The 19526-nt window shown below is 32.8% G+C and overlaps 1 long non-coding RNA gene across 1 annotated transcript in view; it reads right to left on the bottom strand.

The window, feature by feature from the left end:
* The window catches only part of LOC128242728 (uncharacterized), a 43184-nt gene extending 27188 nt beyond the window's left edge, over window positions 1–15996 (bottom strand). The window contains exon 1 of the long non-coding RNA XR_008262684.1: window positions 15938–15996. This is a non-coding gene — a long non-coding RNA (uncharacterized LOC128242728). The remainder of the gene's footprint in view (window positions 1–15937) is intronic.
* Between the last annotated feature and the right edge of the window lie 3530 nt (window positions 15997–19526).

Here is a 19526-nt window from a genome sequence, read left to right as displayed (position 1 = left end):
CAACAAACATTACATAACGTCACAAGCCAACAAACATAACATAACGTCACAAGGCAACAAACATTACATAACGTCACAAGGCAATAAACATTACACAACGTCACAAGGCAACAAACATTACATTACTTCACAAGACAACAAACATTACATAACGTCAAAAGGCAACAAACATTACATAACTTCACAAGGCAACAAACATACATAACGTCATAAGGCAATAAACATTACATAACGTCACAAGAGGACAAACATTACATAACGTCACAAGGCAACAAACATTACATTATTAAACAAGAAGACAAACATAACATTACGTCACAAGGCAACAAACATTACATAACGTCAAAAGACGACAAACATAACATAAAGTCGAAAGGCAACAAACATTACATAATGTCACAAGGCAACAAACATTACATAACGTCAAAAGGCAACAAACATTACATAACGTCACAAGGCGACAAAAATTACATAACGTCACAATGCAATAAACATTACATAATGTCACAAGGCAACAAACATTACAAAACGTCACAAGACGACAAACATAACATTACGTCACAAGGCAATAAACATTACATTACGTCACAAGACGACAAACATAACATAACGTCAAAAGGCAAAAAACATTACATAACGTCACAAGACGACAAACATAACATAAAGTCGAAAGGCAACACACATTACAAAATGTCACAAGGCAACAAACATTACATAACGTCAAAAGGCAACAAACATTACATAACGTTACAAGGCGACAAAAATTACATAACGTCACAATGCAATAAACATTACATAATGTCACAAGGCAACAAACATTACAAAACGTCACAAGACGACAAACATAACATTACGTCACAAGGCAATAAACATTACATTACGTCACAAGACGACAAACATAACATAACGTCAAAAGCTAACAAACATTACATAACGTCACAAGACGACAAACATAACATAACGTCAAAAGCTAACAAACATTACATAATGTCACAAGGCAACAAACATTACATAACGTCACAAGACGACAAACATTACATAACGTCACATGTTGACAAACATAACATTACTTCACAAGACGACAAACATAACATTACGTCACAAGACGACAAACATTGCACAACGTCACAAGGCCACAAACATAACATATCGCCACAAGACAACAAATTGTACATAACGTCACAAGACAATAGACATTACATAACTACACACGACAACAAACATTAAATAACATCACACGATTACAAATAATACATAAATATCAACATATCGTTGTAAGCGTTTGCACGGTTTTATAGTGCAAACAAAGGAAAATCTGACTTTGGGTAACCCTGTTTGTGAACGCTAAACCTTACACTTGTCCAATTAAAAGTTTGAATAGATCACAAAGATTAAAGAAAGACGTTTTCACAATAACGGGAAATAATTTTGAATGGTCAACAAGAAAATTGTAATGAATGGTAACGTCTAAGCACCAGCTTTCTCCAACAATTTAAGGCGTGCAAATGAAACAAAAAAAACCGCTTCATATGAATTAGTTTAGAATTGAAGGCAATAAAACATTATTAAACGATTGAAACACAAAGAACAAGCCAGATAGCCTAGCATTTAAGCAAGACTATGCGTAAAAGAACACGGATCACTCCAAAACAAACACAAAAAGAGACACAACGCTACAGGAAAAACGCTCATTGAAGCAAATAATAAGAAACAAAACTCCACCAAACACAGATTCCCCACCGATGAAATAATCGTTTCAGAGCAACGGTACGGATCTTCCTATTAACCACGCAATCATACACGGGCATGCATCTGCCAAAGCTCGCATATTATTCGAACTGCATCGCTAAAGACAAGGGCAAAACATACGAACAAATTCCAAGGTTGAAGCACAGCCAGTCATTAACTACAAATCAAGACGAAAGTACAAATGACATTGCGGGCTCCAACGCTCGATTGCTATAGAGAGAAAACATGTATACGCGTGATTTTGTAAAGAAACACTTTTGCAAAAATAAACAATTATCCTGTATATTGGACTGTATATTGGACTCCATGTTACCATTTATTTAGATATATATGTACAATACCATTGATTTGATCCGTTTGTATGTTTTCAGCAGATATTTTCAAGAACATTTTCATAGACACAGCTTCAGAAATTCCTCTAACGATCAATGATGTACTCGTAAGGTGTATTTAGAGAATACGCCGTTATTCTTGTGTAGGAAGTTGGAAAGATTTTTTAAACCTAATGTGTTTAAATTGGTGGTATTTAATTGCTTAGTAATTATCGAATTGTTTTTTGTGTAAAATTGTTATCCGTTTTGTATTCGTAAATAACGATATCCCCTCAGTATCCCTTACATTTACGCACATTCAAGTGATGCTAGGAGCTTCAACGCATTATGTCGAATATGAAACAAAACAATACATCTTTCTATTGCTTTTGCTCTTGTTACACTTGTTGTGTATTTTTAACTTTTTCTGTCGTTTTTAGGCAGATGTTCTTTCAGCAATGTTCAGAATTAAAACAAAATCAATAAAATTGTGACGACGCCTGTAAAAGGGGCACCAAATGTTTAAAATCTCAAATTAAGTTATAAAATGAAGCAGAAGCAGAACTATGTTGGAAGCATTTCAGGAAATCAGAATATTGGTGTTGCTTTGGCATTTTAGTTACATCAAAAATAACATGAAAATGCATGCAAAACTGAGGTTTTATAAACAAAAAACAAATGTTTTACAGTGTAATACGAATACATTGATAACACACTCGAACATTTGAAAAGGAAAAAATCTAAAAAAAAAATCATAGCAGCAGCAAAATATTAAGTTGTAAAAATATGTTGCTAATGGCAACTGAATTTTAAACCGTCCTTAAACAGCTAAAAGTATTTTAGTTATAAAACTATTGCAGATAAAATAGTGTTATTTTAATCATATCATTTATTGTTAAAACAGTGCCCACAAAATAAGGAACTAAAACCTGAATCCAATGATGGTTTGTAACACCTTAACCTATAACTTTTAATGTTAGATCTTTTAACAAAATCGAATATAAGAATTAATTTCAAAAATAGGACGTTTTGTAAAACAGAATGATATAATTATAAGAAACATAAATTATAACTGTTATTCAATTCTAATGATTTCAAATTAAAATGATTAATTATGTGGGCTTACTCAAAATGCAACAAAACTCTCAAGATATTCAAAAAGGTTACCATGGTTGATAATTTTGAGAGAATGTTGTTGTTTGCATTGTAGTGATGTTGTAGCATTCAGATATTATTTGAACATATTGCATGCTTTGTGTATTTATGTTTAGTAATGTTAAGTTTCAACTGCCAGAATTATAAGAAATGTATTTATTTATAGTCATAGTATAAGTCTTAATAAGAACTATTGACACATTTTATTATCTTAAGCATTTACTTATATGTGGGAAGAAAGGAGCCAATGCTGCTTTCCATGATGGCAGAATGGTGCTTACAAAAACACAGGCTACAGCACCCTTCCATAACTCAGCTTAACCCCATCCTTATACACACTTTACATATCTAAAAATCATTTAAAACAAAAATGTCAGCTTAGCTCAGGTAAAAACAAAATATAAATACTAAATCTCTACTCCATCATCTTCAATCATGAAAAGTGTTTACATCATGTTGTATGTTTATAAACCATCAAATTACAGTGTTGCGGTTGTTTATATTAAGATAAATTATAACCACAAAATCGGATGATAAAACAGTAAAATGCATTGCCAATGAAGAAATTTGTTTAATTGCGCCTTTAATTATTGTCATCATTAATATAACACACTGCAACAAACAAATTGGTTGACTGTTAACTGCTTTTTATCTAGCTTGACTGAATAACAATTGTTCACAAACTTGTTCTCTTTCTTATTATCACTTCAATATAGCTAAGAACTAAGGATGTATTTTTTTTCAAAGAATGTTTTGGTATCTTAATAAAAGTAAGTCCTTTTAATTTAGTTCACAATTACAGCTAGGTTTTTAAAGCTATATATATATATATTAACTCCTCAGTCAATCGAAAAGTAAACATTGTTTGATAGTCTTTAGCCATCTTTGGAAAATTTCCTCTGGCTAATGCTCACCAATGGAAAAGAATACTGAAACTTAAAGTACAAATACATATGTGATATATTCCATAAAATATCAATGTTACGTCTGCAGATACAGTTGGGGTCTCGAATCATAGAAGTACTTGACCTATAAGTTTATCATAATTTGTTCTATCATTATGTTTCCTCAAGTTAATGCATTCTTTGATAAGATTTGACTTTTACGTTTGTTTCTTTATTAAGGATTGTTAGCATAAGAGTGAGGTTTGTGCACGTAAACTAGTTTTACCCCCAGTAAATTTATATTGTACTGACCGTTCTAAGGCGGTACCTAACGATTCTTGATAAGCATACCTAGTTCTTTTATATAGTATATACATACACTGTGCTGTTTGTGGAGTTTTGTGCTGTTCTTCCATGTTTCTTGTTTGTGATTTTTTGTTTTTGTGTTCTATGTCTTTGGCGTTTACCCAGTGCAATTAAACCGGGTTTATGTTTAAACGTTTTGCTACTGAGCTTGTTTCTGCAGTTTTTCACATAAGTATTGAATAATATCTTCGCATAGACATATGATCAATTATACTCAAAAATGAATGTACATGATGATAAATACAGTCTTTCCCCTGCCGTACACGAAATGGATAAAATGGATTAAACTTAAATACAATACATAAAATTTGCATTTCTTTACTTGTAAATCTAAGTGTTTATACATACTTGTATAAGCATGTAGCGAAAACATATGTGTTTATTATAACACTTGAATGCGAGCTATACATTGCATGGTATAATAAACTCTCAAACATGAGGATGATTGGTATCCCTAGCTATTATCTAATTTAAAAGATGATTAACACTCTTGAGAAAATTTATGTACCATTTTTCTTCATGGTATAATAAAACTAAGGATATAAGTTTTTCACAGCTTACAATTATATTTACTAAACATGGCTTCCTAATGTGCCCGAAACATAACAAAACTGTACAGAAACTAAATGTACAATGACTACAAATACTTTTTTCATGTGAGTACATTTAAAAGAAATACGTAAACAAAATTTAAAAACAAAATGTGTCTTTTATTTTGTTCCAACAATCCTTTCAAGCTGTCCTACCATTGGGATGAAACATATTTATAAAATAACACAAGTTAACAAAGGAAGTATCTGTGTAAATACTTAAACAAACTACGGGTATTGGGAAAAAGCAAATGTAAAACTCCTTATAAACAAACATAGCGGTCAAACAGTTATATATAACTTTGTTAAGGAGTAGGGTACTCATCATGAAATAATAAGGAGAAGACAAGAGCAAGCAGCCTAGCAGTCAAACATTTAAAATGACACTCTTATTCAAAATCAATACATACACATGTCAAACAAACATAAATTTTGAGTGATACACCCTCAACGACTTACTAAATAATGCATTTGTGGAAAATATTAATTATTATTAACAATATTATAACTTTGTATTTAATAGCTGAAAACGCAAAACTATTAAATGATTGGTGAATGCTATAAGATTTACTGCGATTTTAATACTATGGTCACATAAGGTGGAAAAACCGTGTTTTCTGCACATTTCTTTTAAGTTAATCTCGGTATCCTTCATATGAACCATTGTTTTTGACATTTGTTAATCATTTTGGGCATATTAAAACAATTCTATTAAATGTGTTAAATCTTATCTGGGAGTAATAGGGCATCTTTAAGACGGAAGGTGTTTTCGACTAGAGAAAACTCAGAAGGTACAAGGCTAACATACAACGAGAGAATACGCATAACATAGACATTAATGCGAATTGGAGGGAGTGGGGTGGTGTTAACCTTTTTAATTATAATCAACCACAAACCGCAAACAAGAAAAGTTTTAAATATCTTAGTAACTATCAAAATAAAGGAAGTATATCAATGCATTCATGATTTAGAATGTAATTGAAACATTGGGACACAGTAGTATGTAATTTACATTTTCAACAATAAGACCAAGCCCAAATGCCAAAACTTAACTACAATTCCAGCAAAAGGCAAACTATAAAATTTTAATAAACAAGGGGCTACACAAATGAAAAAGGTAGAAAAAAGTACAGGTCTTAACTATAAAGATAAACTTAGACACCATCCAGAACCGATTGAATGACTCCAACCCAAAGACCTTCTCAACATCCATTCGCCATTAATAACATCAATGATCCCGTTACAGTCGCTACTTGTGCAGGTCATACAAAAACAAAGTTGCATACTTTTAGCAATAATTATCTGATTGTGGTTGAATATTAAACGATCATTGCGATGAATGTTTAGAAACAGAACCGGGAAATTCAATCGATTAGCCTTTCACCACCGTAACATAGTTCAGTACACGTTTAACGGAACATTTATCTATTTCTGTAACATTATGTATGTAGTGGTATGATTTAATATTAACTGATATTTAACTATCTTTACCTGTGTGACATGCAAATTACTACCAGATTATTACTATCACTCTGTACAACAGTGTACTTGTATGTTTTCACGAAACAAATCACAAACAGAGCCTCTGTCGCTTTATACCGGTGTCCGAATAATATAGTAGATACCATGTGATACTGCTCTAAGTTGTAGACGGCATAAGACCACAGAGGCCCTGCTAAACTTTTATACACGTACATGTATTAATGGTTATTATTTTACGTACTATTAAACACTTATGTCAAATTCCTGTACCCGATTACCAATAATAAACATGCGTTTTTTATATATTCTTTTCATGTTGTTGCATATCTTGTAACCTGAATTAGTAATAAAACGAGTTTTGAGTTGAGTTGAGTTGAGTTTATTGTATTCGGGAAGACAATAACATATTTTAAAATAGACTTAGAGAAGAACATTATTTTCCCTTGTTTATTATGGAATAACCGCCAGGTGGCGTTTTATAAGCACGAGTGAATCCTACGCACGAGTATTTCGTGCGCATTTGAATGTAAACGCATTCAGCTTTGAGAACCGTTACGTTCACATCAATTCAATGGATTGTTAAATTTTACAAGCAAATGTTTAAGGTGATAGTTTTCTGTTAATATAAAATTTCATCATATGAATGATCTAATTGTTTTTACTTGTCTACAAAAAACAAAGCAGTATAGATACACTTGTATAACTTGATATGGAACGTATTCACGAATCATGTAAATGATATGTTTATCATACATCATTGTTAAGGAGCTCATAAATAATGAGGCCCGACATCTAGTGGTACAAGACAAATCCTGTAAATCTGGATGCCAAACGGGCAGAGGTTTCTGAATTTCCCCCAGAAGGAGGGTTTTATCTCAGTTTTATTTTCTAGACCAGTCGACCACGACTGTAAGCTCCATTTTTGTCAAACACGTGGTTACCTGGACAAAGTTTGCTTATGTTGCAATATTTTGCTGTATGTGTTAATCGGTTTCACAAATGCTTCCCTGTGACTTCCCAAATAAAAACATTGAAATAGTAATGATTTTGTTGTTTTCTATAGGAGGTTATAGAATGGTATTCAGTGAAAGGAAGAGGAGATATATTCCGTGACTTGAAATATGTCATTTCTAAAAAGTATTGCTTTCATGCCGAATAGTCGCTGATCTCATATTTTTCAATCGCTTCGCATTTAGCCCGAGATGGCTTGGTCATGGTTAAATTACATCCAATGATTTTAGCAATAACCATTTTGAAACGATACCATCAAATGAAATGTAAAACTAAAGGTCGTGTTTTACACAAATCTTGTTTACATTCGATTCTGTAATTCACCTCTTAAATACGCCAATTAATATGTACCAATTAATGGATTGTTCATTGTGTGGAAATACAAAATACTTAATTAACATGTAAATATTGAAACTGAAAGACATGGTATAGTTTCTTATTGATTTTAAGAATACCATAAATCGTCTCTTGGTAAGTATTATCGTGCATAAGTCAAGATATATTTTGTTAGAGATTCATATATCTTGAATCGTCTTTTGGTGAATACTTTCATGCATGATTACGGAATAGACAAACATAAATGCATTTAATAATTTTGAAAACAATTTGTCTCAATTATGCGGATATTTGAGACAGAATCTATCGATCTTTATACAACATCAAAATTATCTAAACGAAAATAATCTAAAATGGACAAAACAGTACCGAAATCTTCATATTAATCATCGTTTTTACTTCGTATTAATGCAAGCTAATTATTTACCTATTGTTGTATAAAGATTTATAAGGGCTTTAATGTCTTTATGTATTTAAATCCATTAAACGTGAAGTAAACATATGCTAATGAGGTATTCAACAGGGAGTAGTTAAATGTAAATCGTTTGTGAAAAAACGTGTAGTTCAAAGGAAGTAAGTGTGGTTTTTAATCCAAAATTAACTATTATGTATAAATAAAGATCATAAAACAGTGAGCATTCAGACATCTCAGAGAGAAGAGTGTTATGATTTGAAGTTTTATAATAGTCATCAATATCAATATAATCGCGGATTATTTTCAAAAAAATCATTGGAAGAACAATTAGCATCAACATTAAAGTAAGTAACTACTTGTGTTGGCAATAGCTTTTTATTCAATAAATTAATATGATTTCCTAGTTTCTGTTAGAGTAGCCAAATATCCCTTTTATATCATCGATCATAATAAATCATTTTCTTTGGGTTTGTATTTTTTCTGCATACTTGTTTAACCAGAATGTAACATGCCATTCAGTATAATTAAGTAAAATCGTTTATATGCAATGAATCGGTTCTTAGAATTGGCATTATCATATTATTAAAACTGATTTTTTATTTTTTATTTTCGATAATATGATGACGTCAAGGAATATTGTGCACGTCCTGTATGTTCTTTGGATGGCAAATGTTGTCTCCGGCCAAACGTACACCCTTGAATGTGATAGAGAGACAATGACAGAAAGATTCGGGTACACGGAACACCCAACAGACTGCAGTAAATTTATCCAGTGCCTTCTAAACAGAGACGGACAGCTTGTCGGTAGTGTGAGGGAGTGTGGCCATGGAACATATTGGAACCCAACTCTCCTGAATTGTATCTTAGCAACAGACACTGTGTGCAAACATGATTTGTGCAATAAAATGCCAGACGGAAGGCGGAGGAAAGGATATGGAAATTGTAGAGGTTTCTACGAGTGCCAGGGAAGTTCTTCCGTACCAAGGTGTTGTCCCCCTGGACAATATTTTCATGACAGTCTCGCTTGCGTGAATAATACGGAAGATATCACTTGTAATGAACGTTGTATGGACACTCTTTTATACACACATGCAAGTGAACCATTTGGTAATCCAGCTGGACGTTTATCAAACAATCCGCCTGCTAGACGAAGGGAAACATTACCTTCGGTTGGTAATCAGCAATCAAACGAAAACCGACTAGCCAGTTCAGGTACGGGTGGGCTCAAAGATAAACCTATTTTCAACAGAGTTAACACAGACCAAAGTCAGACTGGTGCTGCGAAACCGTTCTGTGACAAAAGCAGCATATCAGGAAAGCCTGGAATGTATAAACAGTCGCTTTATAATGGAATATGGGTTATACGACGAAGCTGTCCGACAGGAACAAAGTTTGTACAAGCTGTCTGCAACTGCCTCTCCATTTGGGATCAACCCTGCAATGACTTTGAGTGCTAACAATGAGACCCGAACAACGACCTGTACGCCGATAATCTACCTACCATTTACCGTTGACGAACAAGATCAGTCGGGCAACGCGTATCAAATTATAAATCACAATGTAACAGTTCAAAATGGTAAGGCCATTTTCCATGGAAAACTTTTTTACGATTCCAATGTTTGCTAATTTAGATATAACAGATAACTTAGTGATAAAGGTAATCTACAGTTCCAACCATGAGTCGACCCCTAACAATCGTTTGAGGACAATAGTTTCGAACGACGGATGCAACGAAGAACCAAGTGTTTACATGTATGAGAATCGGCAACACATCGTCGGTGGTGTTCGTACACTACCAGATGCAAACATGGAAAATGACGCACAGATTTTACAACGCCCTCCTCCAACAGGCAGCCTTAGTTCTAACAAGGAGGTCAGGTACATGTTCTATGGCGAGGAACTGACGCTTTAGAATGGAGATAGGTACCAAACTATTCCTGTCAAAGGCAATTTCAACAAGATAGCATGTCCTCTCAAGATTGGTTACGGCGCTGATCTTCTTCTGTTTAAAGGAGAAATCGATGTTTATATGTGCCACACCATTTTAATTGCTGTATAAAATGATTGTTCGACGTTAGTTTTGTATTCTCGACAAATTTTAACGTGCTTGAACAAAAAGTATGAGGCTGGGGGGAGGGGGGTAATAAATTGGGATATAAATAACAAATAAATGATATAAAATTGTTTGTCTATTTGACAGTGGCTTCCAAAATACACACAAAAATGGCTTTATTATTTTAAATTCTTATTTACTGATGCATTGTAATAAGCGTTTGGTTTTGTTTATTTACTGGTCCTTTGGACATACGAGATACAAACAAAATAATGTAGTAGCGCTATTTCGTGCTGTTTGACATAGTGAAACTTATCATTACAGTAAATCAAAACGACACTGCTGTTTTTGCACGTTAGATGAATTCGTACTGTACATCTCTTTTGTATTTTTGTCCATTGTTCAATGATATTGATGTATTGTTAAGAATTTCTGAAGCTGATATGAACCATTTTCGAGTCCATTTTCTGGGTAGAAGTAAGCTACGCGACCTTCTTTAAACGCCGCGAAGAGACGTTCCCCTGGTTAATTTTAAACCCACAGCCTCTTGGGAGAGAGGGGGCAACTCTACAACTTTGTCACTTTCACCCTCACTAAACCTCACGGTTGTGAGTGTTTTACTTTTTTTCAATTGCAAATCCAAAAAAAGCTTTGATGTAGTCAGTAATTTCACTGTAATGATATTGCGGATAACCTAATTACGCACTTTAATATAAAGGCGGAAAATACTTTCATTTTGTTAAATATGTAATTGCTACAACCAGGCACAGATTATTCGTGTAAACGCTCTAAACGGACAAAATAGTTCGTGTTAATCAAGAGACATCAGAACAATGTTCATTTTAATGTATTCATTGACCCTCCCTAGGCGATACCCAAATAGTTGTTAATAAACAATCTGGTCCCTTCATGTCTATTGTAAAGCTTCTGTTTTTGAAGTATTCATTTGTTTCATGTGACCTTGTTGATAACTGTTGTGACAAGTGTAGTGTTGAGTACCCAAAATATAGTCTAAACTCCAGTGAACTCCAGTCTTTAAAGCAGTGATAAACTAGTTATGAATAAAGGTAGTATCATGAATGTGTGGGTGTTTTATGTGCTGTTTTGTACTTTGTTTGTTTCTCGTTAAGTGTCTGTTTAGCCTAAGGCAAGTGCCGTTGAACAGTGTCTTTGTTTAAATGTTTGGTAACTTGTCTCTATAGTTTCACATACACTTATTGTCAATGAAATTCCGAAATAACTACATCTGCTTCGATGTATGTTCAATGTTCATGTTCTTCTGTATCCTACACAACACAACGTAGATCGCAAGTCGAATGTGTACCACGCAGGGCTACTCATGCATTGCAGCTCTCTTAAAGATGCACTCTTATTCCCAAATAAGAATTACCACAAGTATTGAAAATAAAATTCCAAAAAGAATGAATGCATGTCGAAAACAATGGTTGTTATAAAGGATACCGAGTTCAATTTGAAAGAAATGAGCATAAAACACGATATTTCTGCCTAAGGAGACTAACGTATACCACAGTAAATATTTTAACATTCACCAAATATTTAATATTTTTGCGCTTTCTGCTATTAAACACACGGTTACAATTTTGTTATCAGAAATTAGTATTTTCCATAAATGCATTATTTAGAAAGTAGTTAAAGGTTAAATAGTCAACATTGATGTTTGTTATAATTGTGTATATATTGATTTTGAATAAAAGTGTCACTTTAATGAGTACGTGTTCTCTAAATATATTGTAGAAAGTCCACGTTGCCAGTGCGGTAATTTAAAAACACATTACTTTTCCTTCCTCTGCCCACTTAAACGGGATTCAAAAGCAAACTAACCTGACATGTTACACTTCTCACACATGAACGCCTTTTCTTGGGCTCATAAGAGGCTAATGACCAAACGACCTCGAATGTGTCCAAACAATTAGCAAACAGACCGAAATAGTTTGACTCATCAACAACATAGAATAAACAGACCTGACTACTACCACCTTCTTCTTGTTATGTCATTTATCTTTTCCTTATCACTCGCACGCTTATATATTCCTTCATTTCCTTCCTTATTCTCAGTTATTTACTAAATTTCAAACCCAATTTTAATTTGCAATACGAGATATAAGCATTTACTTTATCCAAAACTACTAACATAGTAATTACATCCATACACGGCGTTTAAAGTTTGTATACTTTATCTTTTTGTGTTATGCCGTGTGTTATGTCGTATTTTTGTTAAACAGTTAATTATCTATTGATACCAGTTTCACAGTTGCAGCGTTTCTATACATACAAGTTCTTGATATATAAAGTGTTTTATATCTGCTTTTAAAACATATGCAACTGTGGTTGATGTGACAATACCCAAACAAATTGAAATGTTGATAACAGCCGAACAAAGGACGTCTCATTAGAAGCCGTTGGAACTTGAGCTTACTGTTGTTTATATTATTGTTGTTCTTTTGGATCCTCTTTAGCAACCGGTAAAATAAATATGTTTTGATTTTTTGAAACCCTAATAAAAAAGTTTGAGCTGAATTGTCAGCCATTTTGTATAAGTTGTTTCTATTGGTTAAAATATTATGCCTCACCGGGCCGTAAAAAGGAGCTGATTATAAATGTATTTTATGACTTATGACGAATTACCACAGTCCATCCACCGTTAACATTTCCGCTGTTAAACAATATATGTGATGCTTATATTTTTGACTGCATTGATTATGTTGTTGCATCTGGTATTTGGAAGGAAAGAACAACAAAATAAAAACGTGAACAGGACTTGGTTTGGTCTTCCGAAGCTAGTTCCCAATTTGTGCCAAATAACAGTTAAAACGTAAAACGTCACGGCACAATAAAAGTATAACGTTATATCTAAGTATTTAAACAAACCATGCATGTACTTGTGTTACATATTGTTAACAACAAAGAGCAGTTGTTCAAAAAAATGTTATTGTGTAAATATTTTTAGAAATGTGCATATCGCAAGGAAAACCATATATAAGAAACCTTTTCAATATGAAAACCAGACTTAATTTAACAAAGATTACTGCGCGTGCTATGTTTTTTTTCAGTTTGACTTTACATCATTATTGGTCGCGTCCAGACTGAATAGAAAGAAAAAAACAAGGCCAGGTTTGGCAAGGCCAGTGTGATTAATAACGCTTGTTAAATGCAGTTTACACTGTCAAAATCGATTGCACAGAAATCGTGTACAATATGCAACTGAGTTGAAATAAACTAAAACAAATTGTTATAAGTTTTTTTCTTTGACGTGGGAAGACAAAATATTATAATTATATAAATTGGAAAATATTGCTGAATTATAACTTGATTAGTTCACTATACAACCATAACTCAGCTGCCTTTTTTTCTGTTTTCCAAAAACAACATTTTAGAAATATGATTAAGGGTCTTCCACAGTGCAAAAGTGGGTGGGGAAGGTCAAAAATTAAAACGTTTCAAAAGTTCATGTTTTATTTAGTTTTGAGGTACGATATTTTTGGGAGTAAAACATACATTTTTGGTGACATGTTTTAGGGTAGTTAGGAGTTGAACAAATTTTACAAAAGACGATTTTATCGGATTTTAGATAAAAAAAGCATTCACATTCTTTCGGAAAAGTCTGTCAACATTATTTCTTTATGTTTGTGTCAAAAGGCCACAGATTACCTAATCAACAATGTCTTCAGAGTTCTTGGTGATATCTTTTCAAATAACAAAGTCAAAAAAATATGAAAAAGAGTGGTTGAAATTCATTTCCTGGTTACAAAAATGCAAATATCTTTTTTAAAATAGCTGCAATCACCAAAAAGCCTCAATAAATTGTTAGGTACATTTGACTCATAGATATATTCATTTTGTATCAAGACATTTCCGCGAAAACGTAAATACTTTTGATTGGAAATCTGATAAAATCTTCTTTCGTAAAGAGTGCCCAACTCCTAATTACAGCTTTACATGTTGCAACGGATATATGAATTATGTTTGCTAGACATTAAACCTCAAAACTAAATAAAAATGAATTTTTTAAAACATTTTAAATTTTGGTCCTTTACACGACGTTTGCATTGTGACCGGCCCTTAAAAGTACCGATAGAAAACTGTCGTTGTAAATTGAATGTTTGTGTTCAATGTCAAATGTATTTATACGCAATCAACGATGCCTTGTTTTTTTTTTATCTCAAAATACAAATACAAGTCGCATTCATAGAAACTATTGGTATATGACCACTCGTGAAATAATGTACGAACTATTTTAAAAATAGCAAATATCCTTTATATAATAGTATTTTTAACACGATTTTTCAGTAATATCTAAGTTAGTTAAACAAAAAACGGTTGCAAGAAACAAGAAGTAAAGTAAGTTCGATACATGGAAACAGCTCAATATGTTATTAAGGTTACCTCGATTGTCCTTCATCCACCATAGCTGCTGTTAGAAATGAGTTATAGTCTACCATTTCTTAAAAACTATTTGTTCTGTAAAATGTTTAAAATATCCGTATTGATGCCTTTCTTTAAATTCCAATAGTTTGGCATCTATGCTATAAAGGAAGCAAATAAAATGGCTTAATTGCTTTCAAAATACATTTTAAGAGTTAGTTTGTAGTAACTAAAAAGGTTAAAAATAAGAAGGCAATCACAAATGTATATCACTAGCACAAATTAAATAAATTATTTTCAAATATATATGTTTTAAATGATTTATTAATCGATAAATCATCAATAGTATGGTTAGCTTCTGTTTCGTTTCTCAGCAGTCTCGAGCATATTTGCTGTTGTTATAATCATCTGGACACTCTACATCTTCATTGGCAAAGCATCTTTTTATTGGATCATAGTTTTGACATGAGGGACAACACTGCGGAAAATACATTCCATTGAGATATTTATAATATCTCCTGCAACTTCCTCTGGCTTTTCTTGGATTACCATCTACCTCTTTAGCACAAAGATAATTTTCACAAACCACTTGTTCTGCACTTAAACAGTTAGGTATATGCTTACTAAAGAACGCTTCAAATTCACCCGGTCTCACCTTGTTTTAACTTTGTTAGGAATATCTTTTTCACACTAATTTTTGTTTCGAATAAGTCGTGCGGTTGTTAAACCCCCACATCATTGTCAAATTGCCACTCATCACAAAAATAGTTAAATTTATATTGTCCATTTGTCACTGATACTCTCAAACATATTACCACCAGCGTTGAGAGTTTCATCTTTGCTGAGCAGTTATGTCGATTCGTAAACAAAATTATTTTTAATGAGTTATATATCTTATTTCATCAAAATGTTTATATAACACTTTGCACACGTGGAAGAGAAGCATCTGGATTTGTATAATATTCCTTTTAAGTGGTATTGAACTTCAACTGTATTTTCTTTAATTAAAATCTTCTTTTGGACTTGGCTATTTAAACTCATATGTTTCGATTGTCGTTTGATATCTCTGATCAAGGGTTCACATATGCAAAGTAAACGGGGGCTATCGGAAGTTATTTTTTAAATTACGTATATGTACCTCAAACACCACACGCCTTTGACTGGTTTTAACCTATGATACCATAACAACATATCCTACTTACCTTATATTTCGGAACGCCTGCTGTTATTTAGCCATTTCAATGCACATCCAGCAGGGAAGATCAATTACTCAAATGGATTATGAATATGCGATGTATTTAAAGAAATTAACCTATGCATTGTTATGTTTGACATGTTTGACATTTATTGTTTTATTTCGCTCACGGCTGTTTTCGTTGAAAACGTGATCAAAATTCGAAAATAGGACATATTTAGCGCACAGGATAGACAAGCCTCATAATTGATACACCTCCACGTTATTGATAGTGTTTTCTCTAAACGGCAAATAAAAAGATTCAGTAAACAGCAAACAACGTACACTTTCTGTTTTTAAATAATACAAAAACTACACATTTCGTTAATTGATTGTTTTTTTAGTAGATAGCACCGTTAAAATCTATTAATTGACAGTTTGCGCAAACGACAACATAACAACAACATTACATTCATGGGCATTTATATTGGTTTGAAAGATTGACTGTGAAAACATGTGATTCCTTGGCAGGCCTAATGTATCAATATGATTCGTTTGTGTTAGTGTGTGTAATTGATCACGCTCATGGCTCAAAGTTCATCATAAATTTCAAGTTTTATCATATTTTTGTTTTCATTTAAAACTCGTATATAATGGTTGAACTCAGTTTTGTTTTCGAACATGCACGATAGCTTTGTTTTCGTCATGAAAAGATGTTGAATATAAATAAAGAGCATTTTAACGACTAGTCCTATACCTGAATACGAATCTTCAAGTCCAACAATATCAATGAAAAGCCATCAGGCCTAAATAGATGTCAGTGGTGACAGATATATTTTTATGCATAATTGCTATTTCATTCCGCATCTCATGTGAATGGCCTTTATATTGCAATAAGGCACGTAAAACATTAATAAGACTTAATTAAAAGTACAATTTTTTAAACATATGTCATACCATTGAATCAACAATAAGTTTAACAATGATAAATGTATAATGTTGTACGTGAAAGAAAAACAACAAAAAAGACAATGAGACACATTAAAAAGATAACGCATCATTAAACTAGATTAAAGATGCACTCTTACTCCCAAATAAGATTTACCACAATTAATACTATTGTTTCAATATTCCAAGAAAGAAGAATAAATATCGAAAAATTTGGTTCTTATGAAGGATACCGAGTTAAATTTGAAAGAAATGAGCATAAAACACTGTATTCTACCTTATGAGACTTAAGTAGACCAGAGTAAATCTTTTAGCATTCACTAATCATTTAATATTTTGTGCTTTCTGCTACTAAATACACGGCTACAATCTTGTTATCATTAATTATTTCCCTAAATGCTTATTTAGTGAGTAGTTTATCAGTCAAAATTCATGTTTGTTATACATATGTTTGCATTAATTTTGAATAAGAGTGTCACTCTAACAATCGTTCCGTGATATACACTTAAAACATAGTTTTCGAAGTATCATTTTGAAAGAACATGTATGTTGTCACATCTAAAAGGTCTTGCCGGTCCTGACAAAAAAAACCCATACTTTTAAGATACGCATTCAATATTTTATGAATGTCAGTCATTAAAAATAAAAGACACACATTAAGAATCATCAACATGAATACTTGGTTTTAAAATCAGCAATATAGAGAGGTAATGCTTCCGAAACATGGATAAAAGTTCTGAAAATGTTGGTGTCTTTCTTAACTTAACGTTATCTAACTATGGTGTTCCTTGTCTGGTTCACTGATGCACGCTGAATTGTTACATTGTATTCTGTTACAAAATGTTTATTTGTAATTCGCCATTCTCCTCTTTCATGTTAGCAGACGGACATTTGTTGAGGAGAACGTAAGGTGTCAAAACTTCAAATTAACAATTTATGGAATGACTGTTCACCATTAATTAATTAAGGAGATGCAACGTTTTAAAACACACCGCGAAAACATTTGAATCTTACACATTGTGTTTTGGGCAAACAATAATGCACATGATTCTAAAGAAAACAATGTAAACTAAAGAAGAACTAAAGCAAGACGTAATTGTTGTCCCGTCTGGTCGACGCACACCTCTAGCACCGATCAGTTAATTTAAATGCGATATTTAAACCAGATATTGGTCATGTTCATACATTTTACTATATACGATATCGTAATGTCGTAATTTCATCATTAAATAATTACATTCAAAGCAGTTCTGGAATATTAAAACAAAACAAGGCAGCAAATGCATGAGTGTGACATTCGTAAGAGAAAATGTGTTCAAGTAGGTGTTGTGACATATTCGTACCCCCTTGTTTCACCACCTCTTAGTACGAGAGTACCAACGAACTTTTCACACTTGGTTTATCGCTCATTTATTAATTTAAGTTACCAGTCGCCTTTTTTTAGTAAATAACAGTGTATCCTTAATTTAAAGCTACACCTCTATCTAATTTGGAGGTGCATGTTTAAAAACAGAGATGCACCTCAATTTTAAAACTACAAAATAGAGGTGTACCTATATCTTTCAGGTGTTAATTTTACATGTTTTTGATTTACTCAAATAAAGAGATGCACCTGCACCGGCACCGGCACCTTTAGATATAGCAGTGCATCTCTACTTTGGAGGATGGGGTTAGGGGTACACTTATCTATGCTAATGCTCTCTAAGAATATCATATAACAGATAACATTCTTGTGTTTTGTAAATTAATTAACAAGACAAATTAATAGGTACAATATTGATATGAAAAACTACAGAAACAACTCAGTAGCCGAAAGTTTAAACATAAACCCCGTTTCATGGCACTGGGTAAACGCCAAAGGCATAGAACACAAAAACAAACAATCACAAGCCAGCCACATCGAACAACAACACAAAACACCACAAACAACACAGTACATAAATACTATATAAAACACCTAGGTGTGTTTATCAAAGATTATGAGGTACCGCCTTTGAACGGTCAGTAAAATCTATTGTAAATTTACTGGGGATTTAAACGGGTTTGTGCGCACAACCTCACTCCCATCCCAACAATCCTGAATAAAGTAAAAACATAAATGGTAAATAATATTAAAGTATGCATTACCTTGACAAAACTTAATAATAAACAAATAATAATAAACTAATAGGTGAACTCCAAGTTCTTCTATGATTATGGATCCCGCCTCTATCTGCAGACGAAGGAATAGTTTCAGAGTACCTAATGCAAAAGTTTTTCAAAGATACGATGCAGTCATTGTTTGAAAATATGAACATCACACACAGTCTGCCTTAGCAAATAAAAGGTTTAAAGCTGTCATCATTGTACTAGATCTGGGAACAAACAAAGAAAACATCATAAAATATAAAACACAAGATACACTTGCAAAAAATTTCTTCGAAATGTTTACCGAAATAACATTTTGAAAGAAAGAGACGTCACACGGTGGAACAATCCTAGCAAGCCAAAAACAATTTAAACGAAAACACGAATCTGCAAAAAAATCATAAAATCAAAGCACTGAAAGCTTAATTATGTAAGGACGCCATATTCAACCCTATATTTTCTACGAAGAATTCATCATCAAAACAAGAAGGCAAGTACTCTTCAAAGTATTGCCGTTGTATCCACGGTTTAAATAAGATCTA

The sequence above is a fragment of the Mya arenaria genome, chromosome 8 (genome assembly GCF_026914265.1).
Source record: "Mya arenaria isolate MELC-2E11 chromosome 8, ASM2691426v1".
NCBI classification, from domain to species: Eukaryota; Metazoa; Mollusca; class Bivalvia; order Myida; family Myidae; genus Mya; species Mya arenaria.
Note: the sequence above shows the minus strand (reverse complement) of the source record. Positions and strands in the feature narration are given on the sequence as shown.